The following is a 23,497-nucleotide window of genomic DNA, read 5'->3' as shown; positions in this document are numbered from 1 at the left end:
TCAAACATTATATGAATTATAGATCTCGCTTCTTTCACACGGTAGCTACAATGGCACATTTCATGATTTTTTTAAAGAACAATAATTCACATCTTCATACTGTAGAAACCGTTCAAGTGCCAATTAGTTTTATTTTTCATTATTCATATTACCTTACTTTTATAATTATTCATTTTTAATCTTGAAATTTTATAGAATTAATGAATTATTTTACAAATTATTTTATTGATTTTCTGACCCATCGTAAAATATTTGTGTAATCAGAATACAGACGTATCGGAAGTCTTTTTTGTTAATTGGTATTCCTTTCATACATGTTTGAAGCATTTATCGCAACCTTTCGGTATATATATATATATATATATATATATATATATATATATATATATATATATATAAACAAATAATATGTAACTTGATTTCCTTTCCTGTATCCTCTTTGCAATTAAACAAAAATCAGATAAATGTAAATTTTCAAACAATACAGACTATGCCCATTGTACAATTTTGTATAGAATTTCCAAACTTCAATATAACTATATGCGTATCACCAAATGGCCGGTTGACAATATTAAAAGCATGTTTGAAATCAATAGATGGAATTATGTACGGAAGCTCTTGATTCTTTGTTTCAAATGTAGACCGTAGAAGGGCTTAACATTTTTGCACGAACATTTTACACAAAAGCATTCTTCAAATTTAGTTGACATGAAAGCGACGTCAGTTATATACAAGCCTCCAGGTTTTCAATATAAACCTTTTGACCAATTTACTAAATTCTTCATGGGATATTTCACCTTCTAAATGCTGAATATTTTCCTATTATACTTTCAATTAGAATATCACACAAGACTAGATTTTTTACAATAAACCTTCTCATGAAAAATGTTTGTTCTTTTATATTATCTTTTGTTTATTAGTACTTTCAATATCAAATTCATCTATCAGTTTATTCATTGTTTTTTTTTTAAATTTCTCTTTCTTCATGAAGCAAAATATTATGTAGATTATTCTCTATTCTCTTGCTCATAGCACCTTCCTACGCAACGTAGCATCAAGTTTTCTATCTTGGTATTAAGCAATTCATGTAACGTAACCTTTTTCATTTTCAACTGTCTTAATACACCATTATTGACATAAGTACAATGTTGTTTAAGTTCACTTTCTAGCACATAAACTTCCGTTTAAACCTGTTTTTCGTTCTGATTTGATTATCTGTTCTGTTTATGTTCCATACTGTATTTTGTTACCTTTTATGGTTGCATGTCCATTTAGTAGTACATACTTGATCTGCCCGTCGGATGCATCTGTGCAATCAGTACTTCCCTAACATCTCACTCGAGGAGCTACACACACTGACGGGAGACCTACCGCTGCACCTCAGACGAGAAGAGCACATATTGAGATATGCTACCAGAAACTCAATGCATCAAGACCATGAGTACCTTCTCACATCAATCTCATTGGCAACGATAAAGCTAACCGAAGGGCGAAATACAATCCCCTGAACAATGTAACAAAAACACTTAATTACAGTGTGTATGAAATATATAGCAAGATAAGAAATAGGAAGCAAAATGAACATGAAATGGCAGCAGCTCTGGGACATGACCAAGAAAGGGAGACATTTATACCAACTGCAAAAAGAGGCCAAAAGGGTAATCAAGACACCTAAAATCCTGGAAATCGTGGACACAGAATTATCAATAGAAACAGAAAAAAACATTACTCCGAAACAACTTTAGGAAACATCTCGGGAAGGAATTGAACCAAACTACTAACTGTCCACATTGCCCTGCTACAGAAACACTGGACCACGTTTTCAACACCTGTCCCAGATATCATGATCAACGAGACGGTTTCCACCATTACCAAAAGAAAATTAATGCCCCTACAACATACCCTGAATTTTTGGACAAGGTACGCAACAAAAACATCGATACCACATACATGAACATAATAAGGTACCTCAAACACATTAACAAGCATGGCAACATAAATACACCCACAAGTAATTATAATAAAAATTAATAGAAGGGCTAAAGCAGTAAGGTAAGACTGCTAGCTGAAGCGCAAGCCCATGGCTGTAGTTATCGTTGTGTGTGTGGATTTTTAATTTTTATTATTATCATTTTTTCATCATGTAGGCATGCAGCTATCACAATGCTAACCATCATGGTCTGAGAAAAGCAACACATACATTCCCATAACTATGTATACCTATTATAAAGGTGGCAAACCCCCGCCATCAGGCCCACATACACACGACAACAAGAATGGTAAGATATAAATAAACACAAAGAATTCTAAGGCCCCAACCATCTTAAGACTATAAGGTAACATAAGCCCAGTCATCAGACCCCACACACAAGGCGGAACTAAATAAGCAGCAACAACACAATCCCCAATTATTAACACGATATGTAAATCCAACACTGATACTCAGACCAAACATACTAATTTATACAACAAAAAGGAGCACAATATACCTTCCAAATTTAATATAGCTATAGATAAAAGACAAGTCACAAACATCAAGATCTAAGGCAACGGAAGTCGAGTCGAAGCAGAACTGCAAACTCTAGCAAAACATCCAAACACTACAACAGCACGAAGAAAGAAAGAGGGTAACACAGAATGAAAAAGGAGTAAAGAAGAAAACGGACATCGACTTTCAAATTGCTAATTTATGTGAAGTTCTTCCTTTGTCTAATGAAGACCTCTTTCGATAAAAGCTCTATCCCCACAACACTAACTCGATCCTTTGTATACCAGCATCAAAAGTGAAAACCGAAGGTAAACACAGCGTGACCCAAACATGTATAGGGTACCTGACACCCAGTTGATTGACAACATTTCGGAAAATCAGAAGTACACCATGTACACAAAATTCCAACTTTAATTAAAAATAGTAATGCAATTACGCAACTCAGAGGATTAGGAAAAATACACTAGTGGCTTATATACCATTGGAATAGATTTATGTCTGCTAGTACAACTGGACTGGATTTGATCTTATGCGCTTTTGCCGTTTCTGGGCGTACAGCTTTCCTGTGGCGTTTCGCGTCTCACTGGTCCCTTGCCTCCTTACCTCGGCCGGACATGTTCATGAATTAAAAAGTGCGACATTCGCACGTATAAGTGGGACTGTAGTGGCTCCATTCATACAGTCCCGATCAATTGAAAATATCGACCTTCGAGACGTAACCAGTCGCGAAAGCACTAGTTGCGTAGGCGACATAAATCCTTTAATTGATTGATATATTTTTATTTTCATTCGTACAGTAAAGGTGAACATATCTAGAAAAATAAAAATATTAGGCATATAATAAATAAAACAAGGCAGTTGTGTTTTGGTCTGACTCCGAAGAGGGGGGAGTCGTTTGCTATGATTTATGAACACACCTACGCCTGACGGCATCGACGTATCCCTACTTCATATCAAAATAATTTCCGCCGACTCAGAATTATATACGTACGTAATTTCGAGTATTTATGACAAGAAAAGTTCCCAGAAATAGCTGATCCTCAATATTGAACTATGGATCTTAAAACGAATGTCCCTCAACATCAGTATAATTTTTATTTGCCTCATTTTGTCTGCATGTAAGAATCATATTTTTAAAACTTGATTTAACGAGATTGATGTATTCCTGGCCTTTTAAATGTAAATTATTCCGATTACAATAACATGTACCTCTTTTGTTCATGTAATTTAAGTTTCAACACAATTTCAAAATGATCAATTGTATATCCGGACACAATGGCTGTATCCCAGAAGTGTGTGTGTGATTTGGATTTTAACGTAGCTTTAACAGTTTTTCAGTCATATCACTACGATGTCTGCAGTGTGACAGTTTATAGTGATGTCTAGCATTGGGGCATCATGCAACAGACATGCATCATTATGTCCCACTCAATCACATTATCCTGACACCAGGCCGACCAGTCCTAACATTATCTATTAATGCTGAGCGCCAAGCAAGGCAGCTGTTAGTACCATTTTGTAAGTCTTTGGTATCGAACCCACGACCCGGGGATCGAACCCACGACCTCCCGCATCCTAGGCGGAGACATCAAACGGTAGAGCAAAACCTAGAAGTAATAAATGAGATTAATTGCTTATGTGTAAACAAATTACCAAATTAACACGTTTCTCATTTCGTTCCCCGCACATCATGAAGCCTGACGTATAATTGGCACTTAATTTCAACGATTATTTTAAGCACGTTTTATTGTTATGTACAATATTAAGTCATATATACAATTAAAACCACCCATTCCATATTAATCTTCCCTTCTTTATTGTCCTTGCTATCTTCTTGACATTTCTTCAAGTTCAATGTCATCCATCATACTATTACCTGCATTACATTTAATCTCCGACTCAGTAACCATCCACATAGTTTAATAGATGTTTAAAAGCAATAAGTTGTATTGTTTCATATTTCTTTGTAGTAACAATTTGTTTTCTTTATTTTATTCTAAGTTGTCTAAAATCTACTGCTCGGATTCATTTCCTGGTTTGGGTTTTTGTGTGTTTTTATTTTTGTTTTTGCCTGCATGTATTATTTCTTGGGTACCTCCGTTACTAAAAAAGCTTGACTAGATAATGAAAACTTTGAGACACATTTACAGTAAACGGCCAAGAAAATTCTGGAAAGAACCGATTGTAGGAAAATGACTTTTGTTTAGCAAACTAGATGCAAAATATGTCTATCAAAATGACTATTTTCTGATCATGGACCGCTGCACTAAAAATGGTTGGAGGAATTTGATAGTCATTTGTTATGATATAAAATAACATATACAAGGGTTTGTTCACTTATGATAACGGATATGCGTGCTATTTATAAATTCTAAAATAAACTCTTGTGGAAAATACTATATTTGGGTTTTCTTTTCAGATTTGTTTGACTTGCCATATGGCTTGAAACTGTGGGAACGTCTGTCACAAATATTGTTAAACACACCGTCTCATAAGGAAGGGGTGTACAACCTTATTCGGCCAATGGCCATATTGAAATTTTGAGACCACTCGAGGGTCGCAAACACTAATTTAGTTAATATAATTACAGTTCACGGGTCAGATCTCTGCTGTTTTAATTTGCCCCGAGGGCCGGGCAGAACACGTTCGCGGGATGGATGCGGCCGTCGGGTCGGGGATTGTGCATCTCTGATGTAAGGGAACACTTTAAACAGTTTGATATGCTCGTTGAATCCGTGCTTAAATATGGGTCAGTGTTATGTGGTTTCTACACGAGAGACATTGCTGAAACAATTCCTGGGTAATTTTGTAGACTATGTTTAATGGTTAAGAAAATATACTTATTTGGTCATCTATGATGGGAATGGTGAAGAAAATATCAAACTGTTTAAAAGTAGTACCATCGGATTTTGTGTTTCAAAGATGGCGCATGCGCAAAACACTGGAAGAATTAGGCAGTCTGGATGCCACCTTTTTAAATTACTTGCGGTATTGATATTACTTAGTTTTAAAAATACACGCTACATACAGACTTAGCTTCGGACCCACTCAAGATTCGATCGCACAAATGATGAAAGCTCTGATCTGACAGAAGCAGACATATCGTGTATGCTTTTATAACACGAGAGAGAGAGAGAGAGAGAGAGAGAGAGAGAGAGAGAGAGCTGTTTGGGATGGATGCACGGCCACTAATTAAACCGATCGTATGTGCATGGCTCATGTTTATGGCCATTTAAATTTCTTTTAAGTAAATCAATTTTAGTAAAATTAACGTTGCGGTTTTACGAATAAATTAATTCATGTCAATATGTCAGTATCCAATATGTATTTTTCCGTTGAAAGCATGCGTACCATACAAGTGTAAAATGTACGAAAATAACACATTTGACAGATATAGATTTTATTATTGCACAAAACTAAAAATAACACGACACACTATTTCATTAAATGCAATATTTCATACACGTGCACGAACATAACGCCTAAGATATACGAGGTTCCTTTAATATCCGATGGTAGCCGATGAACCAACCTCACTACTCTACATTAAACAAGCTCCCCTATGCATTGTTGTCCATTGCAGTCATCGAACGGAAACGTGTTTGGAATTATCATAGCTTCGGTGTTGAATTCTAAAACAGAGCCCATCATGCCCAGAAAGGTCACCTTAAATTGACACATTGTTATACTGTACGTACAGGCAAACCTATCCATGCCAGACACCTTAGTGACGAGATATAATTTACCGAGCAGACAATGAAGAGCCGAGTTCTAGAATACAATACATAGGAATACTCAGGGTTCACTTTGCACAGGTTTTAATGTTTTACATCTTAACTTATTTACCGGTTGTTACATCTTTATGACGTCTGTAAATGGCTCTTTTATCAAAGGATTGTCAATAAACAATTTTTAAAGAACGTTTATTTAAAAAAGGAGAATCTAAGGACCTATTAATTGTCTCTTGTATAAAGATAACATTTTACATACGTTGCTATAAATGAGAAAATGTCGTTTTGGTTTTAGGTCTTTTCTTCTTGTAAATAAGAGTAATGATGATGAATATAATTTCAAAGATGCCGCTGTGGCATTAAATAATGTTATTACAGTTACGAAACAACAAGTATCAATGCCCTTAGATTGAAAGAATACCTGAATAAAGAATGCGAGCCATCCCTCCTTTGGATTTTGAAACTCAACTTCGAATGTTCCATTACCCTTTGGACATAATGAAAAAGTGAAAATATCTTTGATAATTATAGACAACCGCACAACTAATTTCAACATTTCTTTGACATAATTCATTTGGTGATTAAAACCTACAGAGTATGTTTGTCTTAAATTTACCCAGGGGCTCCTTTGGTATCAGAGATTGGATCTTTGTTAATGCTGCTGTAACTTGTATGGATCAAATACGGAAAATGTATCTAATCGTCGAGACGCTAAATACGGTGTCCTTGCATTCTTACATTTGACCTCAGTTCTGACCACATCAGTCCATCTGTTAAGGATGCAGCTACATTTGAATATATTTTAAAACTCTTTTCTAGCGTAGCCTCACCATCCTAATTATACAGCATGATCTGGATGTTAGATATAGGTATCTTTCATCGGCAACAAAATGTTAATATAGGATGCAGATTTTTGGAGCGTAAGTGTGATGGGTCTTTTGAACTCTACTTTAACTTATCAAAGCGATATAGTCCCTTTTAAGATTTTTAAGATCTTGTTATCGGCGACCGTATTGGAAAAATGCCGGAAAGGTTTAATTTTGGGATCTTATCAAAACGATATAGTCCCTTTTAAGATGCTGTTATCGGCGACCATATTGGAGAATGCTGCAAATATATAACTGAAAAGGTTCCCTTGAGAATTAGCTTTCTATTACTTTCTACATAAATATGTTCAAATACTGCTTTAACGTCTTAAATTCAAATGACTTGCTAATTTGTATAACTATTATCTATTGTTATGTATAATGATTTAATTATATCTGATGTAATAGATATTTCAATGTAATTGTCAGTTGTAATATATTTTCATCACATGATATTGTAATATAAATTTATTCACTAGAGATGATATTTTTCAGAAAATAGTTTGACCTTGACTGTTAGTTTATAAACACGAAGTGTTAATCTAAATCCTGACCTTGTCTCAGAATTTGTAGCAACCTTCGTAACCAATGTTTATCTTATTTTAAAATGATTGGTTGTTTTCAAGGTCATGATGGGACTTTGTCTTTAAGATGTAAACAATTTTTTATGTTTTTATTTAGAATGATTGGTTTTCGACAGCGTCACACTGGGTAAACTTGATCTGTAACAAGTATTTGCTTATATATCCTTCCAGAAGATGATCACTTGACCCATTGTTAACATTTTAGAAAGACCATATAACCCATGTTTTGAAGAATTAATCTCAGTAGAATCTGGTCTGTTAAACTGAGTTGAATGTTGTGCTGTTTGGAGTTATTTCAAATTACTTGGATTCAAAAGGATTAGTTCTGTTATGTTTCTGGAAAATACGTGTTTTCATGTAATATTGTGGAAAAGGACATTTTTTATTAATATTTATTCTGCTATCAGAAATCGGAGTGATAATTCTTGTTTCAACAAGGAACTGTAGACTACAACACTACGGATTGCAGAATACGTTATCTTCTTCCGTCTTGGATTCTTCGTCGGGATTTGAACGTGAAATGAGTAGAACATTTTGCCATTAGGACTACTAAAATTTTATTCTCAGATTAGTTTTGAATTATTATTGGATTTGATTTTATAAAACCGCAAGTACATATATTATTTTCTCATTTTTACAGACTTTTTCCAGGGAAATAAATTGTTTATTTTTTAAAGCTTGTTCTTTTCATTCTTTCTTGTGTTAATGTTTATTCGATCCTAAACAAGTGGCACAAGACTATATATCTGCCAGCAAACATTCAAAAATGACCCATTCAAATGACCACATAGTTGCCTATATAAATAAATAATATAAAGTCAAAGGTTGTACAAACATTTCTTGCCATATATTGAATTGAAACACCGATATAAATTTAATGTATTATGATATGCAAAAAGTGATTTACCAAAGATGTCACTTCTTGAGTCAACCACATTACTGGATGTACTTGAGGCTTCCGTGGGTTTCCAGGTGTCCCTATTGAAAGTTTGAAGTCTCTCCTGAAATTAGCATACACACGTAAGATGTAATATACAACGGCTCAACTTCATGGACCAGACCTTAAAAATGTTGCACTCCGCAATTTGTGTTGTGTTTTATGATACGATTTAGTTTTTCCATGTTTGTAACAAGCTTCCAGGGCTATTAATTTCCAAAATGGTTTTAACTTCAAACGGAAAAGTTTCAATAAATTCCACTACACTTTTCAAATACATTGTTTTCATGGATTGTATCACACGGTTACTTTCATGCAAATAGTTGTACGTATATGGAGCTGAATCGAAGAGAATATATTTGATGTTCTCTGAGGGAACCGAAAGGCGATATTAGAACAAACTCCTTAGATTTTGTAATGTACACCGCTAATAGTTCCAACAACTCGAACATATTGTAATTGCAAACAATTAAAATATAACGTATAGCTTGAGAAAATGACTCATATTTGCATAGATAGTTTTCAGATCATTTCATTAAGTAGAAAAGTTTTCAGTTTGCGTAAAAGTAACATGATACACAGTTCTCTTACAGAAAAGTTTTCCTACCGTTTTCCGTCGAGTGTCTGTGCATGGTATGCAATCATCGTCATAGGCTGTCTTTCCCATGTGAGCCTAATTGTGCCTCCGTTTGGCGTCTGAAAAACATAAAACAACCACGTTATCTTTTGTTTTATTTTGAACGACGTTTGATCATTATTGCAGTAAACCAAACATGTGCACACCCCCAATTGATGTTAGTATATCATGAGTGAATTACGTGTTTCAGGCAAATGAAATCCAAAATATAAAGACAGAAGGTTTAAATAGTTTCTGACCTTTACGGAACGTTCTAATTCTCAAAGGAAACTTGTTTTTACAGCTTTTGAATGAACATATAAAATGTATAGACTAATAAATAGTTGCCAAGTGTTGCTACGTTATAGAATGATATATTAACATATTCTGAGCTATAATGCAAACAGCTGCGCAGCTTGTATATGTTTTACTATAAAAAGCAACAATTAAATACATACCGACAATTTATTCCAGTCCATTTTAGGAAGTGATTCGTTCTGTAATAAGAACGGAAAAGCATTATAAAACAACTATTTGCCAGAAAGAAAAATCCCAAAATACGGTAATATTGCAAGTCATTAAGAAATGTTTGTCAGCTGTCTTAGAGATATGCTTTTTCCTTTAAATCGAATACTTTAACCGATTTGACACTGTATGTAAAATACTATAAAGCGGTTAATAGTATGTAAATAAAATACAAATTGTACAACACCCACCACCTCATCCATCACCGCTTGATTGTTACATCTGCAACACACCTGCTTAGTTTTATATATTTTTAAGTTAGATATCGGATTTATTAAAAGGACCACACTCATCTCGGTTTTTTCTTTTCTGATACTTTTGGGATTACTCAATTGATTCATTACCAGCACCACAGACAGGAAAAAGGCCTTCATGCCGCAAATAATGCTAGTCTCGTGCTCAGCAAATCTGTGTTCTGCATTAGGGATTTTTCTACAAGAAGAAAGAAACTTTGGGTTATTTATGCGTCTTGCCACTTGTAACATGCTGTAGATATACTTGTATCTCTGTGGTTACAAATCTTCTAGTATTTTCTTTCTACTACAAGGCACTCAGCAAAAACCTAATTGCAAGTAGATCACCTGCGAAGAACAATAGCAGGGTCCGCTTCACATATCTCAGGTGTACCCATGATTTATAGCAACGTTGACTATCTCTCTTTTGCAAGTGCAAAAATCGCGAATAATGATAAACAAATAAGATGACTGAGTTCACAATATTGCCTAACAGTTCAGTACAGATTTTCTTTCACGCTTCGTTTCGTTTAATTTACTATATCAATTTTACATGCCCAAGCGTATGAGCAATGTATCGTTCGTTTTCATATTATTGAGAATTATGTCCATTAAAACGACGATTACCACAACACAAAGGCTCATCTTATACTTGACATAACATTTTCAGCATAAAAAGAAAGAAATAATGTATGTAAACGTTTAGATCCAACACTTTATAATAATTAGGAAAAAGGCAAATGCTGTGACGCTTTTGTTAATACTATCATGCCGATGGTGACTCTACTCGATTCCTTGATGAGGTTTAGTTTGTGTATGCGTTTGCCTGAATACTTGCAGGCCTTGGTGAAGATATCAGTATCTGTATTTGAAAAGGTATTAATTTGGAAAAGTTGCTACAATTTCAGCTCCAACGAAATCTGCTACCAATGATTTAATTCGAATGTGCTTTTGAATGGACTAACACGACGGCGGACTTTTTTTATAATGTTCTCTTTAACCCATATCGGCAAAAATGAACAAGATAAAAAAAAGTTTTAAAATATTAAAGAACTTAATAACTGATTTGTTCTATATAAAATGTGCCAATTCTTTACACAACTGTTGCAAGAAAACTAATTTCTCTCGCACGTGATTACAAACAAAGCACGGTGATATATGTACAAGTGAACTAGAACTATATTATCAAAGTGTTTACTTATGGAGAGTACTAAGATCAACAATTCGAATAACTGAAAATAAATTTCAGGATTTCTTACAACTACAATACGCCTATCCAAATAGAGAATTAAATCATATAATAGTCCTGAGGGAAAAGTCGGCTTTGTATAATCTCATTAAAAAAAGGTATCGTGTGGTTTGAGTACAGTAGGGGCATACCTCAAATATTTGGCACCATTTAGTTGATCAAAGAAGTAATCAGAATTATCCGGGATGAAAAATTCGTCTCCACCAGTGGTGATGATATATTTGGGCGTATTAATAAATCTATCATTGTAGGCTGGAATAAAAAAGGCAAATATTTATTTTTAAAATGTATGTATTTATTGGGAAACATATAGTGACAACGCTAAATATTTAGTCTGGGTTTTGATTGATAAAATTCTCATATTTGCATTCTCATATTTCATCACATGCTTAATTCACGTGATCACCTTACATATACGTATACGCAATTTTGTTTATTTGCATCTACCGTAGTATCCTTTGATAGTACAATAATGCTGGTGAGCATATATTATCAGACACGTGTAGCAGATATATTTGTGTTAGTTTGTTCTAAAATTATTCCGTCACTGAAAATATAATTCAACAAAATTATCAGCTTTTCTGCAATACCATAAGAGTTATTTTAATCAATCTGTCATATAGTTATTTCTTCTTTAACACAAACTCAAGATGAGCAAATGTTATTGGTTATATATTTCAACTATCCAGACTGTTCTAACATGATTAATATGCAAATCTGTACGAGATCTATTTCAATAAACTTACATATTGGGTCGATAATATCGGCCATCTTCTGCATGTTGGGATTATCCAGTTCTCTGGTAATATTAAGATCGTAGTAATCGGCAGAGGCAAATGTCCATCCTCCCAGTGTCCGATAGTGGTGATGAAGATTCTAGGTCAATGATACACTGGTATCAATGTATCGAATCGAAGATGCACATCAATATACAAAATGAGGGATGGATGAGGATACAAAGTTTCAAAAATGACTTGATAAGACTACAGAAAACAAAGTTCAAACATTAAGTATTTTTCAAGGTGCGTATATAAGGAGAGAGAATAATATAGTTCATGTTCTAGACGTAGAACTCATCACTGCCTGAGAATCGAATCCAGGTTATTGACTTACAGTACCTTTATCTCATTGTCTACATGCACCAACCCCACATACACTCTCAGCTATCCCCAAATTAAGATGACACGTAGTCACGAATATATGTCTTCATGAACAGCACACTCGCTTTGCGATGAAGTAACTCTCTCCGCTAAATATAATCATGATTTACAGAAATCAAGATTTTTAAAAGTTGTTAGAAACAATGGGTCGTATCAAACACCAGGAGGAATATTGCCATGTTCGTAGTAATACGAAATGGAACTTATTTTACAGGATCCGTCACGCCATTTAAGCCGGACAGTTGATTACACACAATGAAAGCGACCGCAGTGTGCAATCATCTAAACTATGAAAATGTAAAGATTGGTTCTGACAAAACTGGTTATGAACAAAATAATGGATTCCATGAAATAAGACAAAACATTGTTTGCAAATATTGTCAAAACATGAAGTGCGCATGAATAAACTAGTAATTCCCTATTGCTGTTATGCACTAATAATTTCCATTCTTCTGCATCACATGATGCAGTTTTGACCAATCATAACGATTGTAACAAAGGCTTTGTAACAATTTGTAATTACTATATTTTTATGTTTCATACGCAGTAAATCGAGTTTACTTTAGTCAAGGTTTCAACCTTTCTCAGTGAGAATTATTACTTCCTGACACAACAATAGGTGCGCTGTAATTTTTCTTTCTTCTGTCACAAGACACTTAACTATGTAAATAAATCCATTACGTACATCTTCAGCAGGAGGAGTTCCATGTTTGTAACTTGCCTAAAGATTTACAAAGTTCCAGTGAAGATACGATAATTTCATAACAACAAACAAAATTACATTCTGCAACAAATCCACAAACCAGATGAAATATTTTCACTTTAAAGGAATTCCAAAAGTGTGGCCCGCCTGCTAAAGTGTGCAGTGCCGTAATTTTATCACAAAGAAAAATTAAAAGGACGAAATGAAAGAGAAATGTGATAGTGAGAGACAGAAATTGTGTATACAATATGGAGACATTCATAAGCTAGACAACCGACGACGGTAACGTCATAAATCAGTCCATGGACGATTAAACTGTTTTACACGCATTTTACGTTTATATAATGAAACGAAAAATTCTGTTTGAGAAGCAAGATATCTTTCAGAATGGAAACTCTAGAAAAATCAACAAGGATTCAGTTTATCACTTGATAAGTAGCGAAAATATGTACCTAAGGAAGAGTCATTAGAAGTGGGTGATACTCTAACTGTCCAAATTAAATGTGTTGGTATCTTAAGAGATGTCCGTTTCATCGCTAGTTTCATCTTTTAACAACTGACCATTTAAATCATCTCTGCTATTTTTAAAGCCTTCAATACTTTACATTTGTTGACAAAAATATTTTTATGTCCGAGTTAACACGTTCAGAAAATGCAGGCATTTCTAACATCTTGGTTATGGTCTTTGACGTTGATCATGATATGCTGCCCCACTGTTAGACGTCAGATTGATATCTTTTTAGTCTTAGATTCACCAACATTTTATAAGCAGGCTTTAGTGGAAACTTTAGGTCGATATGTCCACATCTGCTTATGGAATAGTGGCATTAGCGGCCGTCTCGTGCACCCGATCGGCACCGTGTTCATTTCAGACCATTTGCATGTTATAAGAAGTCCCTTACTAAAAATCCCATGTACAAACGACCATCCGTTCTGGGGATGCAATTATTACAATATTTTCAAGATGGTCGTAATGTCGGCCGCATTGGATGATGATAGCATCAGTTTCACATAGAACCAATATATCTTCACGAAGAAAATGTGTAACGCTTCATGACTTTCCTTCTACATGTGATAGTATACGAAAAGTAACAATAACAAACTGTTATCTAATGGACGGAAGCTGAACATTGGACCATGGCATAAGGTTGTCCGGTCTTCAATTTAGAATAGTAATAAAATGATGAAGAAAGTGTTCACATTTGTGACTCTACCATCTGGCGCATTTAATTCCATATTAATACTTTCCGTAACATCGTGACGTTATTTGATATTTGTAATATTTTAGATGGATTTATGAAACCTCATCAAAAAGAACTAATTTAAATGTTTGCTTCAGCTGAATTGTGCAGTTCTGTGTTTGACTCTCTTACCTCCACCATGTTCAGCAGATCCATGACGATTGGAACTATAGCGATTAGACGTTTGTCCACAGCACACGTGGTCCATGTTGTCCAGCCACACTGCCAAGAGAAAAGGTTGATTTTTTTCTGATGACCTTGGGAAGATATCACGAAAAAACAATTCTGTTTTACATGTTCTTTAACAGTGATGTTCCTAAACATGTAGCCTATGCTGCCAATATTGTGCCTCATTTAAATTTGTATTTGTATATGGGGAATCACATAAACGATAGTTAGAAAAATTAATGTAATAACATCGGATCTTCCTAAACTACCATTTTTTCACATTATAATTATGCAATTTGTTGAACTGGCATTTTCCGAAATGTTCTAACATTATCACATAGGAAGTAATAATTGACTTCAAAATAAAATCATGAAAACATTTAAATTTCTACATCGACATAAATTATAAATGACTCGCATTAACATTGTCTGTCACCTCACAGAGCTTTTCAAATATATACTTTCGGAGTAGTTATGTTCCACGAAATGATTGTTTCATACATTTATTAGGACGACACGTAAATTGTGCATAAAGACGAAGTGGACACAGGCAATAACGGAGGAAACAGCATTTACTAAAACAAAGGACAGAACATAATAAAACTTGATAATATGGTTTGACACTTTCTTTTTAAATTTTCAAACGGAAAAAAAGCAATGCTTAATGAATTTTTCTTAGCTTTTTTAACACTCGATCGCCTGCATAATATTTTGCCTGCAAAGATAAAACGTTCCCTGTAGATGGTAGACTGGTCTTGTAACGTTCTTCTGACTTTGCGGCAGTTAGTTAAACGGAGGCAGATTTTGCATATGGAGGCAAGTCTTTCCAGTTTTCGAGGAAATGCTTGAACCTCACCTTGAAAGTTAGGAAATATACGGTTGAAGGCATTTCATAGCCATGAATGTTGGAGAAAAACTATTTTTAAATGTCAAGTTAAATCCTGTATTTCGAAACAGCACAGCGCAAACGTTGTCTGAACTATGAACCAGGGAGAAGCCTTTAACACACATTAAAACGAGTATGATCAATATTCTAACATAATCCCTTACTGAGTACATAACTATCGAAGGAACTGTTGATCGTTCTGTTAAACAATGAAATAAAAGCAACACGTTAATTAAGCATGTACTTCTTTTTACCTTTGATATACCACCGACCATGAATTTGTTCATTTTCTTTCCGACTTTTGCCATGGCTACGGTAGTAATGGTGTCTAGGGCGCGCACGGCAGCCTGTGATAAGTAATAATAATAATAATGCAAATATTGTAATAGGGTTTTATTTTAAATGAGGTTTAAACTGACCATACATTATCAATATGCTGATGGTTTATATCATTTCATATGCAAGCGCAAGCAAAATGGATACAGAAATGAAACTTGTTCAACAGATGCCCAAAAGAAGACTGTTACACTAACCTCCATCCGTTCCTCCCAAGCTGCCGCGTCCGACATGCAGGGGAGCACCTTGCACTTACTCTACATCCTTGAGCCGCAAGAGGTATATTGAAATTTATCAAATTGAAATCCATGATTGCAGCAAGGAGATACAGAAATTACTCAAGATTCAAACTGTTGCGATTGTAGTATAGCAAAATGTTACGTTTATTGATTATTAAATAATGGGGTCGATGTAAAATTGCCTTTGATCCCCGTTAAGATGAGTGAATGTGATGTAACTTTCAAACGGTTTACAGAATCATATAAAAAAAATTTCTAACAAATTTTAAAAATTCCATTTTGTACTAAATCATATTGCAAAAGATGCTTTGCTAAGGATCCGATTGTCTTACTTTTGTCACTGGCATTCTCAGAAGGAATTCTGGATCCGATGAGTTTGTTAAAATAAATGTTTTCCATGTCCACGCTATTATGGCATCTTCCTCCTTTTCTTTCTTTTCTGGGTCCGACTGCAAACATATTGCTCAATATATCCATACATCTACAGATAGATAGATAGATAGATAGATAGATAGATAGATAGTTGTTGTGGTTGTTGTGGGGTTTAACGCCATTTTTCAGCACGATAGGCTATACATGGCGGCCAGTATTAATGGTGGAGGAAGAACCCGGAAAACCCCGGAAAGAACCACCGACCCACGAGAAGCTACTGGCAAGCTTTCTCACATGCCCACATTGGCTGAATCTTTGACTCGAACCGCCGCAGACAGAGGTGAGATGGCAGTGATCCGTAACGAAGAGCGCTTTAGACCACTCGGGGCCCCGATAGATAGATAGATAGATAGATAGATAGATAGATAGATAGATAGATAGATAGATAGATAGATAGATAGATAGATAGATAGATAGATAGATAGATAGATAGATAGATAGATAGATAGATAGATAGATAGATAGATAGATAGATAGATAGATAGATAGATAGATAGATAGATAGATAGATAGATAGATAGATAGATAGATAGATAGATAGATAGATAGATAGATAGATAGATAGATAGATAGATAGATAGATAGATAGATAGATAGATAGATAGATAGATAGATAGATAGATAGATAGATAGATAGATAGATAGATAGATAGATAGATAGATAGATAGATAGATAGATAGATAGATAGATAGATAGATAGATAGATAGATAGATAGATAGATAGATAGATAGATAGATAGATAGATAGATAGATAGATAGATAGATAGATAGATAGATAGATAGATAGATAGATAGATAGATAGATAGATAGATAGATAGATAGATAGATAGATAGATAGATAGATAGATAGATAGATAGATAGATAGATAGATAGATAGATAGATAGATAGATAGATAGATAGATAGATTAGATAGATAGATAGATAGATATAGATAGATAGATAGATAGATAGACAAATAATACTATAATACAGGTTAGAAAATGTTTAATTCGTACTCGAACCCAGGTCCGCTGGTAAACGGCACCGATCGCCTTGCCTGCACATACGAGCTCATATTCCCTCGCGACTAAACTCAGATTATCAAAAAATGAAGTTAGTCAGTTGGTGTTATATGCACTCGTGTGTATGAGACACACTCGCATGACGAACAATTCTAATGTATCTACATAGTCATCTCGGATTCCTATGAAAGAAATTAAGGTATATACAATTAATTATAGACAATTATAAATATATACCTGACAGAACGGGAAGTGCTATCTCTAGATTCCTATAGAATAATGCCTGATAATAGTAGGCAGAATTTTATATATATATATATATATATATATATATATATATATATATATATATATATATATATATATATAGAGAGAGAGAGAGAGAGAGAGAGAGAGAGAGAGAGAGTGAGAGAGAGATGGATATAGATTGGTATAGATATCTTTAGATGTACAGACAGCTATATAGATATATAGATCGAGAGATAGATCAAACACTTATGATGTATGAATCTGGTTAATGAAAACCTCTCAGTCCTCCTTGCAATTCGCACATGTATTATGGATTAATTTGTTAGTACACACAGTTAAGGTCTATTTACATAGTTTAGACATTCAAATGAATACTGCAGAAAATATACACCGTAATTAACTCTGAATTTACTATTGTCGTTACAAAATTGTACGATAATATCATCACTGTCACCAAAAACTACATTTTAATTTGGTTGTTTGAGTGTGTTTGTGTGTGATTTGGAGTTTTAACGTAGATTTAACAATTTTTCAGTCATATCGCTACGATGTCTGCAGTTTGACAGTTTATAGTGATGTCTAGCACTGGGACATCATGTCACAGACATGTAGCATGATGTCCCACTCAGTCACATTATCATGACACTAGGCCGACCAGTCCTAACACTAACCTCTTAATGCTGAGCGCCAAGCGAGGCAGCTGTTGTACCATTTTTGTAAGTCTTTGGTATGACTCGGCCGTGGATCGAACCCACGACCTCCAGCATCCGAGGCTGACGCTCTAACCACTAGGCCACCAGAGCGGTGTGTCTTTTGTTTGAAACCCCATCAAGAATTATACCAAGTTCAAAATATTTGAAGAAGTTCCTGGTAAGAATGTAGTTGTAATGTTGTAAAGTTTAGATTACTCACCGTAACACCAGAGACCAATATGTTTCGAATACATTACTACTTTGGTGTAAATACATCTATAGTAGTGAATGGGGTGAGATTAGCGACAATGGGAATTAGCATTAAAACACCCCCTGGGTAAGATTAGAGACAATGGAAATTTAACATGGGCAAAAAACCCTGGGTAAGATTAGCGACAATGGAAATTTAACATTAACCACCCTGGGTAAGATTAGCGACAATGGAAATTTAACATGGGCAAAAAACCCTGGGTAAGATTAGCGACAATGGAATTTAACATTGGAGAAAGAAAAAAAAAAAGAAATATCCATTTTAGCGACAAAGGCATTCGAACAATGGAAAAGAAATATCGATTCTAGGGACAAAGGCAATTGAACATGGGGAATAGAGTTTGGGTTTGTCTAGGGACAAAGGGGAATTGAACATGTTAGAAAAAAAAACTACTTTAGGGACAAGAGGAATTGAACATGGGATTTTTTTTATAAAAAAAAATTTAAAAAAGGGGTAGGCAATTGAAAGGCTATCTCTTTTCGAGAAATGAGGGTGGCCCTGAAAATGGCCTTTGGGTTTCTTCTTCTTTATCTAACTCCTCCACTTCTTCCACCAAGTCCTCACTTTTTCCATTATTCCTTTCTTCTTTTTCTCCTCTGGCATCCAGTCTGGATGGCCCAAGGCTCTAAACTTTTCCTGACTTTGATTGCATTGTCAAGTGCTTCCTTTAGGCTTCCCACTCTGACATAGGTGGGATTTATCATACCTCTCAATCTCTTTTCCTCCTCTTCTATCATTTCTGCTATCACTTCTTTTGCTACGTTTAGGCATTTAGCGTAGTCCAGATACTCTGCTATCTTCCATTCTTTTTCTAGTCTCTCCACTACATAGATACCATCCATTATCCAGTTGTATATATGTACCAAATTGTTGAACAACTCACTTGCAACCACCATCTTCGTTTTTATTATTCCGTAGAAAGGTTCGAACATCAAACCTTGTGGGTTCTTATAGTTAAAGTACGGACGTGAAGGAAAACATCCCCTAAAAACATAAAATTGATCTTACCTAGATCATGACCAAACAACGCGCGGACGTGAAGGAAAACATCCCCCTACTTTTCTCATTTCATATAATATACTATCCACATAAGTGAAGCAACAATAAACAAACCCCAAATCTACTATTTACACACGCAAATCATTAAAACAAAATCCATAATCTACTATCCACACAATCGTACGTGAGCGGTTACAAAACCCAAACTATACTCTCCACATACGCTAAGAAACAATAAACAAACCCATAATCTACTATTCACACAAACTTACGTGAGCGGTTACAAACACAAACACACAAACACATACACTCGCACTATGAAAAAAGAGTCAGTGTTTATATTCACATTACTCTACCTACACACATTGGCAAATTGATGGTTATTTCTTTTCTAGAGTATTGGGTAGCCCTGAAAAGGGCTGTTTTTTGGAACTTCATGGACACCTGGTTAATGATAGCACCTTCCAGGCCTGGCGCCACATACACATCTTGTTCTCCAGTTGTTTTTTACTTTTTTGGGGGAGAGAGCAGAGGGAGGATAAATAGCTTCAGAATCCCAATTTTCTGTCTCTGGGATTCTGAAATTTCTTCTTCTTCTCTCCTTTTCCTCCTCTTCTTTGTTTCTTCTCTCCTCCTCGTCTTCTTTGTATCTTCTCTCCGCCTCTTCTTTGTATCTTCTCTCCTCCTCTACTTTGTTTCTTCTCTCCTCCTCTTTCATCCTTCCCTCTTCCACAATGGCTTCCGCGGCCAGTTCGTTCAACAGGCGCCTGGCATATTCCAGATGCACATGAAGTTCCAACAGTTTCGCTAGTCTGGTGTTCATTCTGGTGTTGATCAATCAACAAGGGTAGCTGGACTGCCGAACGAGTTTCAATTTATACTAAAAGTGAGGACGTGAAGGAAAACATCCCCCTAAAAACATAAAATTGATCTTACCTAGATCATGACCAAACAACGCGCGGACCTAAAAGAAACACTCACTCACTTTTTTATACTACCCATTCCTATTCTAAAAAATGTTTTCATTAATCACTTCAATATACTATTCTTATACGCAAAGCAATCCAATCAAACCCCCCAAATCTACTCTCCCCACACCTCAAACAGCCAAAAAAACATGATCTTAATCTACTATCCACACCAACGTACGTGAGATGTTACAAACACAAACACACAAACACATACACTCGCACTATTAAGAAAAAGAGTCAGTGTTTATATTCACACTACTCTACCTACACACATTGGCAAATTGATGGTTATTTCTTTTCTAGAATATTGGGGTAGCCCTGAAAAGGGCTGTTTTTTTTTGTTGTTTTTTTTTGTTTGCTATGGCAATCTTTTAGTTTCTAAGAATGCGATGTCCTCTGAGGATAGACTTTCTGGCGATAGTTCTGCTTCTTCGGAAAGAGAAGAAGAACTCTTTGGTGTCGATACGACAATCGACAAAGCCTCTGTCAGGTTCAGGTTGCTGCTGCTGCTGTTGCTGTTGTTGCTGTTGCTGCTGCTGTCTCTGAAGTCTGTACTTCTCTGTCCATTCTTCTTTCTCCCTGTTCACTTCTTCTCTGAAGAGCTCTTCTATCAGGTCTTCAGTAACTTTTAACATTCTCACATTCTCTATCTCTTCTGGCTTCGGTATCAGACTGTGTCTGACCCTATGCAAATTCACGTAGGCTTCGTTTAGCTTAGCTAGTTTGGAGCACATCTTCGTAGGAGGATGAGTCGACAATGGATGGTTAGACTGGAAACAACCCGGTTCTTAAAGTCAAAGAGCGGACGTGAAGGAAAACATCCCTCCACGGTTTTCGAGCCGCAACGTTCAATGAGTGTCATGAGAGGGATAGTAAGAAGTCAAAGAGCATGAATCGACATTCTTATAGCCAAACATAAGACAAAGGCATTTGTTTCAAAACACAACAATTTTTATTCAAAATCACTTAACATTAACCAAGAACTCTAACATTTTTTAACAATAATCCAACAATATAACATCAAACATTTTTTTCAAATGACAAACATTTTTTTCAATTTGCACTCTACTTTGAACAGGGTTGGCAACGTTGTGAATGAAATTGTGATTTCCACTGTTGCAAGTCATTGAGTCATGGATGGACACTACGTTTCCTAGCTGAAGACAACAAAATAAGCATACTAGTCACAAAATCAACGATTTACTTTCTCATCGTTTCTAGAAAAATCACGATCAAAATAAGTCACTAAATGTTCTTTTGCTGATAACAAGTGATCAATTTCGATCTCGACTTTCTCTTTGAATTTGTCAAACAGGGCATTGATGTAATGGATGTCTCGAGTCGTTAATGGAGGACAGAAATGTTCACGCAAGTCTTTATACCACCAACGTAACACGTCTTTTTTAAACAGACTCCAAGCTTCGTCCAGATATTCGTTGAATTTTTCTTCTTGCTTGATGTTTTGACATCCATAGTAATCATGCTTCATCCATATCGTAATTGTGTCTGCCAGGTATGTAGCACAGTAGGAGACCAATTGCTGTTCTTGTTCTGGACATCTCGACTTGATCACGATGTTCTTTTCGTCTTTGTGTTGGGATTCTCCTTCCACGGTCTCCTCACATTCCATCTTCAAAGCTTCTCCACTAGGTAAAGAGGGAGTCTTCCATAGCTTCTAATAGTCTAGAATGACTTCTCTCAAACTGTTGATTTCTATGGTATTATCGAATTCTGCATACAGGATGACGTTCACTGTCTCTTTCAGTGGTTCTGTAAACTGAAGTTCCACACGAATCTGGCCGGATTTTATAGGGTGGAAATGTCCCTCGTCGCTGCCCTGGTCTGGAGTGAAATCGAAAGCCCACAAAGCATAGCCTTCTGCGTAATCTTCGTACGTAATGCCGTGACTGGTTTTGGTTCTTAACTATCCGGTGGCTTCGTACAGGGACAAGTACGACCTCAAGTAATTCTTCTTGCCAAAGTTAGGTTCGAAAGGTCGGGTACACAAGGTCTTGCCATCGCGACTGACTTCGATTTTCTTCACGTCGAAGTGTTGAAAGTTGAAAGGATTTTGAGTGAAGGCTCCGTTGAAGGCTGAATTCAGGACCATACCAAGGATTAAACGTTTGGGTAACTGTCCTTGAAACAGATGATCTTCGATCATAAATTGTTGGTAAGCGGGAATGGTGAACGTTTTCACTTCCACACGTCGTATGGGATACTTGGCGGTCGTTATGCTCAACGTCTGACTGATGTCGTTTCCCACTTTAGGTAACACTTCCACGCGTCGTACGTAGAGTTTGGCCTCCTCGATTTTGCTTTTGGGATTGTCACCAGTAGTAGCATCACCATCAGCCAACAAATGGAAAGCGGCACTGCTGCGATTCAGTCTCAAGCGGACATTTACACCGTTCAGCAAATATTGCTCTTGCAACCACATGTCCAAATGCAAACGATCCATCAGTTCTAAACTCTTTCCATTTAATATTTTGTTTCTTCGTTCTGCAAATCCCTCATTGGTGTCTGCTTTTTTTGGGGGGTCTTCACTAATACCTGTTTTATCAAAATCGCCCGCTTCGTCAGGTTCCCATAGCACGCAAGCATTGAGATGGGTGTTCTTGGCATCTATTCCGTACGTCAAAAGATTTTCCAGGTAGGCACGGTAAGGGTAAGTATCCATGCTGCTGCTGACCAGTTTGTTATTCAAGTACAAGCCCACTTCGCTGAACAAGGAATGCATGAAATTGTTGACGGGAGCTACTTTCTCTTCGCCGCTTATAGAATCTCCTCCCTTATCTAGAACTTTGACTTTCAAGTACAAGTAACTACTATTCAGATCGATGTAATCTTCGGGCTGTCCCTTGATTTCAAACTCGATGGGAGCGGAATCCGTCAATGAGGAGACGGGATGAAAT

At 35.7% G+C, this 23,497-nt stretch overlaps 1 pseudogene; it reads right to left on the bottom strand.

The window, feature by feature from the left end:
• Positions 1–4,063: 4,063 nt before the first annotated feature.
• The window catches only part of LOC149802783 (autocrine proliferation repressor protein A-like), a 35,448-nt pseudogene continuing 16,014 nt past the window's right edge, over positions 4,064–23,497 (bottom strand).

This window comes from Sinohyriopsis cumingii, chromosome 3, assembly GCF_028554795.1.
Source record: "Sinohyriopsis cumingii isolate HCF-2022 chromosome 3, ASM2855479v2, whole genome shotgun sequence".
Classification (NCBI taxonomy): domain Eukaryota; kingdom Metazoa; phylum Mollusca; class Bivalvia; order Unionida; family Unionidae; genus Sinohyriopsis; species Sinohyriopsis cumingii.
Note: the sequence above shows the minus strand (reverse complement) of the source record. Positions and strands in the feature narration are given on the sequence as shown.